The 8,885-nt window shown below is 43.0% G+C and overlaps 1 long non-coding RNA gene across 1 annotated transcript in view; it reads right to left on the reverse strand.

Moving 5' to 3' along the window:
- LOC134429905 (uncharacterized) overlaps positions 1-4,985 on the reverse strand; it is a 5,550-nt gene extending 565 nt beyond the window's left edge. Inside the window, exons 1-2 of the long non-coding RNA XR_010030680.1 lie at positions 4,765-4,985; positions 3,916-4,048 (exon numbers count right to left, since the gene is read on the reverse strand). This is a non-coding gene — a long non-coding RNA (uncharacterized LOC134429905). The remainder of the gene's footprint in view (positions 1-3,915; positions 4,049-4,764) is intronic.
- Positions 4,986-8,885: the final 3,900 nt, after the last annotated feature.

Below are 8,885 nucleotides of genomic sequence, written 5' to 3' on the forward strand. Positions count from 1 at the left end.
AATATTCTGACAATTGTTGTTTCCCCAAGAACAAAGAGCTGGTTTTTCTAGGGTGACTGGTTTATGATGACTGCAAGAAAAAAAAAAAAAAAAAAAAAGGATGTTTTTTTTGGCACTGGAACAGAAGCATGCTTATCTGAATTGAGCCCTGGGGCTTGCCATATATTTGGAATAAAACTTAAGTCTTACTTAAGAAACCAACAAATATGGAAGCATGAACCATAGTGTACTAGGACTGAAAATCACCTCTCTCTGGACAGAATACAGGAAAGGACTTCAGGAAAAGATAATTTTGTTCTGAGTCACCTGGTCTTTTGTAGCTAGTCTCTGAAGTTTATTATGGGGCACAGGGAGGGAGAAGTGTTGCAGGTGTGGCATAGTGTGCGGTGTACATGGGAAACTGTGGTTTTGTAGGGGATTCTTCTAACACGTACATCTCAGGTGACCCGGGTGGTATCTTCCAGCCCTTGGTTGCTGCTTACCGTCCTGCCCAGTAATCTCTGCCTCTAGACCCAAATTTCTCAGTGCCCTGCTGCAGAAAAGGTGCACAGCTCTCTTGGTACTTCCCTTTTCCTTGAGGAGGCAGGAAGTCTTTGCCTCCAGACTTGTTGGTCTGGCAGCTTTCACCAGCACAAAAGCTATGGCAAGAAGTGTCCCAAATGTAAAGTTTTATGTAAGAATTTGACTTTGAAAAACCCTTAACACTTAACCCAGACCTCTAGAGTTCTGCTTTGTTAGTTTTTCTTTGGAATAAATAGTAGTAATAACCCCTCAATTATATGTATAGTGGCTTGATGACAGAAAAGTCATCTCACCACTTTTGCTCCCATTTCCTCCATCCTAGCCATGAATGTGGAAGCTCTATGTGTCTTTGAGAACAGGTGGATGTTGTTGAACTGTTTTCCTTAGTGCAGAATACATTAATCTGTTGACACTTATCAAAAAAATTATACCGTAACTCAGCTTCTAATTGACCTTTCATATTCCAACATCCATCACATAACATGAGACTGTTTAGCTGGGCTTTTCAAGGACAGTGTGGAGAAAAAACACCTTGTAGAGGGGAATTGGGCTGGGGTGTATGTGACCTCTAAAAACCTGTATCTTGATGGCACTTGTGGATGATGTTGGTGATCAAACTATGCTGTGATCCCAGCTACCAAAAGTTTCCTTTTGTCTCTGAAATCTATCCTGGCCAATTTAATCTGTCAGTTGAAGTTTCCCCATTTGTGTCCTTTAGGTATTGCACAGAGCTCAGTGTCTTGCATGTGAACAGTAGTGGGTTTTATTGAAGTACGTGCAGGTACGAACTGGCAGCTAATGTCTCTTGTATAATATTGCTCCTGAAAGAACAACTCCACAAAGAATACTGTCTAGAATTACAGGGCAAGAGCAAGTCAACAGTTAATTGGCTGTTCTGTAATTACTTCTAGATGCATAATGTGCAATACTTATAGGACTTGTAGAAGTGGCATACAAATTTCACAGTGGTCTCTTGGTACTTTATCATGTGTGGAGGATTTTGGTAGTCTCTGTAGATCTTGGGATTAATGGTACAGTTATAATTTATTCCTGCTCTGCTGTTTTAAACAGTGTGGGTTTTTTTTTTTTTTTATTTTCCTCTTAAAAAAATAAATGAAGTCTGTCTTTAATTGTCTCAAAGGCTAGACTGAAAAATAGGACAGATGCTGTTCAAAGGCTCTGTCATTCTTTTCTAGGATGGAAATAATTCCACTTGCTTTTTGTTTCCTTGGAGTGGCTCACACTTCTGCCGGTGTGTGGCAACCGCATGTCATGTGCTGTGGTACCACAGCCCAGTGGGTTGCAGACCTTACAAAGGTCCAGATGAATATGGACAGTGAGACAGATGTAGTTTTTGAATATCTGGAACCTGATTTTCCCCATCTTAACCTCAGGGTTCATAAGATGTAATTTCACTGAGCACATGGAATGACTATTTTAGTCATATTGGGCAAAGATCTGAAACGGCCAAAAGCTTTGTGTGTGGGAATATGAATGAGATCTTTAGAAACAAGGCCAGGCAACAGTAAATTCTTGACCTGGCTATGTCTCATGGTTTCAACAGTCCCCAGAGCTGTGGCTCTTTGGAAGTTATCCAAACCTCTGAAGTCAACCATAATCTTTCCCACTGCAGCCGTGAAGAGGCTCTGCAATTTGGTGGCACAGCAAGCACATTTCAGGGCTGCTGAAATCACACTTGAGAAGCCAGCTTGGAGGGACTTGTGTGCACGTGAGGTTTGTATGTGCTTGGTTCACTCATCTCAAGTGACATGGATACAAAAGTCAAAGTGAAGCTTTATAACATGGACTTTGGAATCCCCAAAATGTCATTTGTATTTTACCTTATTAAATATGGAAATCGTGTCAAAGGTAAATGTCAAGGGGCTATAAAATTACCCTTCTTATCTCCTGTACGTTTATCAGTTGATAAATGGAAAGAAGCTGCTGCCAAAATAACTGTGAATGAATAATTTATAAATGACTGATGCATCGTGTATGTTGTTTCAGGCAGAAAACAGTAGGACATCAATAATCGAAAGAAGTTGGATTAATTTAGCAGTATTTTGCTGTTAATTTTTTTATCTAAATGCTGCAGTCTGGATCTTTGTTATGAGGTCCTTCTCTTTGTCACTAAGGACTGATCTACAGATCACTGAAATCAATAGAGTCAGCTGTTTACTTCAGCAGGCTGTGAATCAAATCTATAATATGCATATATAGCTTTTTTCCCTGCTTTTATAGTGCTCTGGATTTGAATTTCTTTAATGCTACGTGTCTTAGTGTGGAATTTGGTTCACATATTTCTTCCCTACCCGCTTTCCTCTGGACTGAATTTCTCAGACAAGAAATTTGGAGAACTTGGTGGAACAAGGGTGGGGGAAAGGTGACTGCAAAAAAGAGAATTGCATATCTTCTCCTATCTTTCATTTTTTGTTTTTATTCATACAGGGAGAACTGATTTCTCGAAACTGAGATTTCTATGTATGGTAGACTTTTTTCCAGCATGTATTTTTCTCATGCCTTCCCCTAAACAGAGAGCATTTCAGAGATTTTTGGCACTGACCATTGTGAATAAGGTTAAGCACTGAAGAGGTGAACTAGATTCTTTCTGTTCTTTTTCATGTGATTTAAATACAGCCCATTTTGCCCATCACATGACAGAGCTGCCAGAGATTGCCTCAAGCTAGTTTATGGCTTTAACTAAAGGTCATCTTAGGGGGGAAAAAAATCCCATGGAGCAGGGGGAGGAGAAGAATGTATTTAAAAAAATACATTAAAATGGATTTTAAGTGTTTGTTCTGAAGAATACAAATGAAAAGAGAAGCTGCCATTATATTTCAATGAGTCAGGAGAAAAAAAAATAAAACCACCACCACCAATAAAAATAAAAACTCCCTTCCTCTGTGTAGCACAGCGCCTCACGATAGAAGGGTGCACGAAGCAACTGCCTGGATTTTGTTCTACAGCTTTCTCTACCTGACCTAGATATCTGGCTAGCAGTTCACCACTGCAGAAAATGCCCTAGTGCAAAACTCCTACTCCACTGGCTGCTAATAAGAGCAATTCTCACATCCGCAGCTCTGCATCCATCCTCACCATGTAATTGGTCTGGCTCTCCCAGCTAGCTGCCTCTCCTCCTGTAGGCCCACACTGGGAAGAGAAATCCCAGACCTCCTGAAGGCTAAGGGGCTCCAAAACTGTGCTATGTTATCAACAGCTACATGGTTAGCTAACTGCTGTGACTAAATGGAGATTGGGAAGCACTGCAGGCAAGGGATGAAAAGTGATGCCCTCCCATAGCACAATGCTGATATGCAGAATTGGCCAAAACAACAAAACTTCACAGACAGTGCAGCAGAAGGCATTGGCTCTCTTGTTTGGGCATTTTATTACCTGGAGCTAAATGTGCAGAGAAGGGAGATAATGAAGTACTTGACTAATTCAGTGTGATCCAGCTGGCTAAGCCAGAGGGGCTGTAGAGCAGGAAAAGCTAGAGAACTCACTGCTAGCCATTTTCCCTTGATACCTGTGAAGCCAAAACAAAGAAGTGCAGAGATCAAAAAGCAGAGCAATATCAATATCGGGAAAGGGGAGGGGGACAACAAAAGGGGAGGAGAAATCTCTAAGATTGGCCCCTCATCCTTTCTCCCTTCTGTGCTTTATTTAGTAGTGGGGGGGAGGGGAAGGTTATTTTCATTTGCCTCATGCTAACTTCTAATCTATTTCAGAAATTCACCAATCACCCAAACGTTTAGTGCCCCGTGTGTCACAATACTCAATGCCAGCCTAATTTTTTAAATTTTATCTACCGTTTGTGCTTGGGGGAAAAAAAAAGACAGGTTTTGTAATGCAGGCACGTGCAATGGTAGTGTGTTCAAAACCCCATATTCCTCCCCTTTTCCACAGCTTAAAAGGCTAGATAAACTACACGATTCTTATCCAGAGGGAAATTAGAAAATGTAAAGTGTGCAAATCCCTCTCCCTGGCTCCTAGGCATTGGTTGGTTTTTGCTGCTGCATGTGGGATTTTTTTTTTCTTCCGACAACCCAGCTATTTAAGTACACAAGACGCATTGCTTGCTCTGTCTCTTCCCCTTCTCTGACTTCTCCCCACTATCTGACTATGGAGTACAATGCCATTCCAGCTGTTTCCCAAATGAGCGTGTAGCACTTGTAAAAAAGCTGGTAGTCAGTGAAAGGCAGTTACCATATTTTATTAAAGATAGAAAGTCAAACTTCATACCTGGTGTAACGTAGGTGCAATGCCATGAAAGGAAATGGAGAAATATCCACCTCTAGCAGGGCTGAGTTGAGTTTGTGGTGCTCTCATCATGGCTGCCAGGGACTGAATCACTGCTGACCAGTCTACCTGCTGTTCATGCATTCTTTTTTTAAATTCTTTTTAAAATCTGAATACAGGCAGACACTATGCATCATTCAGAGATGAGCATCACAAACATTCTTTGCAGGGAAGGCAACCACAGCAGACTGCCGATGCTCTTCCAGTGCCAATTACAGCGATGGTTTAATCGTAAAAGCAGATTCACTAAAATAGGATCAGAGCCAAGGCGTTTGTGATTTGGAAGCTTGTGCTAACTTTTGATAGTTATCATCAGGGGCAGCTGATGTGACATCACCCTGCAACTCTGACTCATATTTTTAATGGACCACATGCCTTTGCATGATAATTTTGCTGCTAGAGTTAGCTTGGCATTGGCTCAAGAGACAGAAACACCAGCAACAAAATCGGAAGATGTGTTGAGAGTTTGCAGTTGTCATGGAAATCTGGGGTAGTTGCTGGTGCTTGCCTCCCTTCTAAAATGGAAGTCAACGTTTGCTCCCTTCAGCCTGGAAGCTAACAAACGGGACGAGAAGTGGCTGCTCTCTGACAATGTGGATATGAAGATACAGGAAGCTCCTTTTAGGGTCACGTATAATTTTTTCAGAAATATTTTTTGCTAAGAAAATACTTTCAGCATTGGAAAAATCCACCTTTCTTGCCCAGTTTTTTTTTCTTCTCCATATGGTGGTGTTGTGACCATAATATGTCTGGAGAACACCTTGCAAAGGGTAGTCTTGGGTGTTAGCAGTGAAGGGGCAAATGTGAAGGGCTGGCTTGTGCTAAGCCTCTGCTGTTGTGGTACAGCTGGTATTTCACTGGTGTATTGGACCCCTTTTGAATGGGAGCAGCCTGTGCTCTCCATGAGAGAACATGGGGGTTACAAGAAGGTATGTGTTGTAACTCAGCAATTCCACGTGATGCAGATTAGCAGGTGCTCATAAATAACTCATGAGTTCAGAGTCATTACAACCTGACCTGGCCACCTCCAATATCAATACATCTATCAATAACAGTGATGAAAATTATTAAGACAAAGCCTCTTAAGGCACTACTAGATTTGGCAGTATGGGGAGAACAGGAATGTGCTTGTCCCTGGAGAAACAATAACCTAGAGCTATGCTGTGTTTAAGAGGAAAATAAAAGGAACAAAACTGTGTTCTCCTGCTGGGGACCCGAGTGTGATGCTGGCTGAAGTATACATATGTGTGCATCCCATCTCTGCCTATTGGGATGACTTTATACTAAGGTATGGTATAAGCTAGAAACCAGCTTTTATTAAGTTTTTTGTGTCTTTGTTTGTTTGTTTTCCTTTCCAAATGCAGTTTTGGCATAGGCTGTTACAATACAAATCACAAACTCAAGGCTGGTGAATGGTCTAGAGATTAAATCATATGAGGAGCAGCTGAGGGAGCAGGGTGCTTAAACTGGAGAAAAAGAGCCTGGAGGGACCTTATTGCTCTCTACAAATGCCTGAGAGGAGGTTGCAGCCAGGTGGGGATCAGGCTCTCCTCCAGGCAACCAGTGACAGGATGACAGGACACAGACCCAAGCCACAGCAAGGGAGGTTCAGGCTGGAGGTCAGGAAGAGCTTTTGCCCTGAAAGTGTGGATAAACTTTGGAATGGGCTGGTCATGGAGATAATGGGGTCACCATTCCTGGAAGTGTTAAAGAAATGACTGGATGTGACAATTAGTGCTGTGGTTTAGTTGGTGTGGTGGTGATCAGTCCAAGGTCACACTTGATTATCTTAGAGTTCTTTTCCAACCTTAATGATTCTGTGATTTTAATAAGGATTAAAAGTCAGAACACAGTGGGCTGGGATTGGTTGACATTCAAGGGGTGGAGTTAAAGAAGTGAGGAGCTGTGTTGCCAAACTCCCATCTGAACACAGGTTTCTTTCCTGTCCCTTGGGAGCATGGTGAGTCCCTGCATATACAGCTTTCTGGCAGTTCTGTTCCAGAGCTGTGGCTCCCAGCTCCCTCTAAACATGGTGCATCTGCTTCACTGTTGCAGGAGAATGCACTAGGCTTCTTCCAGAATGGAAATCTATTGAGGATGATGCCATGTTTATTATAAGGAAACAAGCCTGGCTCCTGTTAGTCTTGCTTGCTCTCCTAAGGGAGACTTTTTTTCCCCTGGGACAGTGTGAACCAGCACCACGTTTCTGCTTGGCACCCAGGGAGGCAGTGGGGACACCAGAAGGGAGCTGTGGCCACAGCGGCCGTGTGGGCCTGGGTCACCTGAGGACTTGCAGGGGTCAGGCAGACATCAGTAGGATAGAATCTGTGTGCCCTGCCTTGTGCCTCTAAATGTTACACTCATGTTTAAATAACTCACAGGTCAGTTGTTGTTCTATTTTGAGCGCATGGCAAACCAGGCGGAGGCAGCCTGTAAAACGAGTGACTAATTTCCAGAGTCTTTTTCTTTCCACTCCCTCTGCAGCCTCTCTCCCTGAAGGTGGTCATGGGACAGCCTTACCCCAGTGAGAGGAGATCAGCAAGCTGGGAAAACAGAAAATCATCCTTTGTCTGTGAGGTCTTGGTGGAAGCTGTATTTCTACATGGGTTGTGTTTTGGGGTTCTGGGATGCAGGGGGATATTTTCCCCAGTACTCACAAGCTGGAGGCAGGAAACCTGCATCTTTTGTCCATGGAAGCTTTCTAGCAAGGGAGGGTGGTGCAGTGGGTCCCAGTGTGCTGTCTCCCATGGCTCCCAGCGAGGAGAGGGACAGATTAGGGAGGGAAGGCAGTCAGCATGGCTGCATGCAGGATCTTTGCTCACTTTGCTGTTTGTGCCAAAAAAACCCCCAACCTGCAAAGTTTTTTTTTTTTTTTTGGTTTTTTTTTTTTTTTTTTGTTTTTTTGCAGGTGGTGGCAGAGTGCCTGAGGGGCAGTGGGACATCCCTGCTGTGGCAGAGGGCTCCACCTGTAGCTGCAGCTCGGCAGCAGAAGGGAAAAGGAGGGGGAGCAGAGGGAGAAAGCACTAGGGCAAATTCCTAGGAGCGTGTGCACTGGTTTAGACCTTTCCTCCCTTCACTGAGACCTCTGTCTTCCAGCCATGGCTGCCTGCTTGCACTAATTACTCCTCGCTCCCTAGATACATTCATTTCAAGCTACCTTTAGGGTTTAGAGTGCAGAAACAGGCTGACCAAGGTTGAAGGCAATTAGCAAACAGGTTATTCTAAATTAACAGCTTCTTTTAATCAGCTGTCCAGAACTGCTTTGTTTTTCTACAGCAAAATTAGCAAGGCAATGCACCTCAGTCAAAAGATGGATTGGGATTTCTTTTGTTATTGTACTGCCTTTTGCTTTTTTCCTTTTTTTCCTCTTTTAAACTTGTGCCAATTCAATACTAAGCACTTCCAGCTTGGATTTAAAAGGAGTGTTGAAATATACTGATTGCCTAAATGAATTGTAAATGGCATAGGATGTTGAGAAAGACCAGTCCTTTTACTTCCATTGGCTATCTTGCACTACATCAAGATGGGTTTGCTTTTGAATGGCATATTGAGATGCCAATGCTTTCTTCAGGCATTGATTTTTATTTTTTTTTTTCTATCCTGCCTTCCCTCTTCACGCAGATGCTTTTTGCATGGTTGCTTACTGACTTCACTGTTTCATGAGGCAGTGGATTTGCAGAGAGGAGCAGGCTCAGCCCATACCCTGAGCCCAGCCAGAAGCCATGAGGACAGTGCAAAGCAAAGCCCAGGCTTGTAGGCTTGGATTCCTGCAGGACCTTGGCCAAAAGTAAAGACTTTTTCTGCTTTCTGATCAGCAGAGAGTGTGATGTGATTGAGCTGTTCGCAGAAATCTGGGAAGCAGAAAGTGCTGTTAACTCTTTTAATACTGCCAGAAATCCTCACTTTTCTCAGGATTTTACTATTAGGACTATACTACCTCTGAGGATGTTATGAGGAGGAACTTGCACCAGTCATTTTGAGGCACTCATTCAGAACACACTGGCCTTGGTTGTCCACCTCAGCTCAATAATGAATCTTCCAATGTAGCTTCAAGACTTTCAACC

Source organism: Melospiza melodia, chromosome 1 (genome assembly GCF_035770615.1).
Source record: "Melospiza melodia melodia isolate bMelMel2 chromosome 1, bMelMel2.pri, whole genome shotgun sequence".
Lineage (NCBI taxonomy): Eukaryota > Metazoa > Chordata > Aves > Passeriformes > Passerellidae > Melospiza > Melospiza melodia.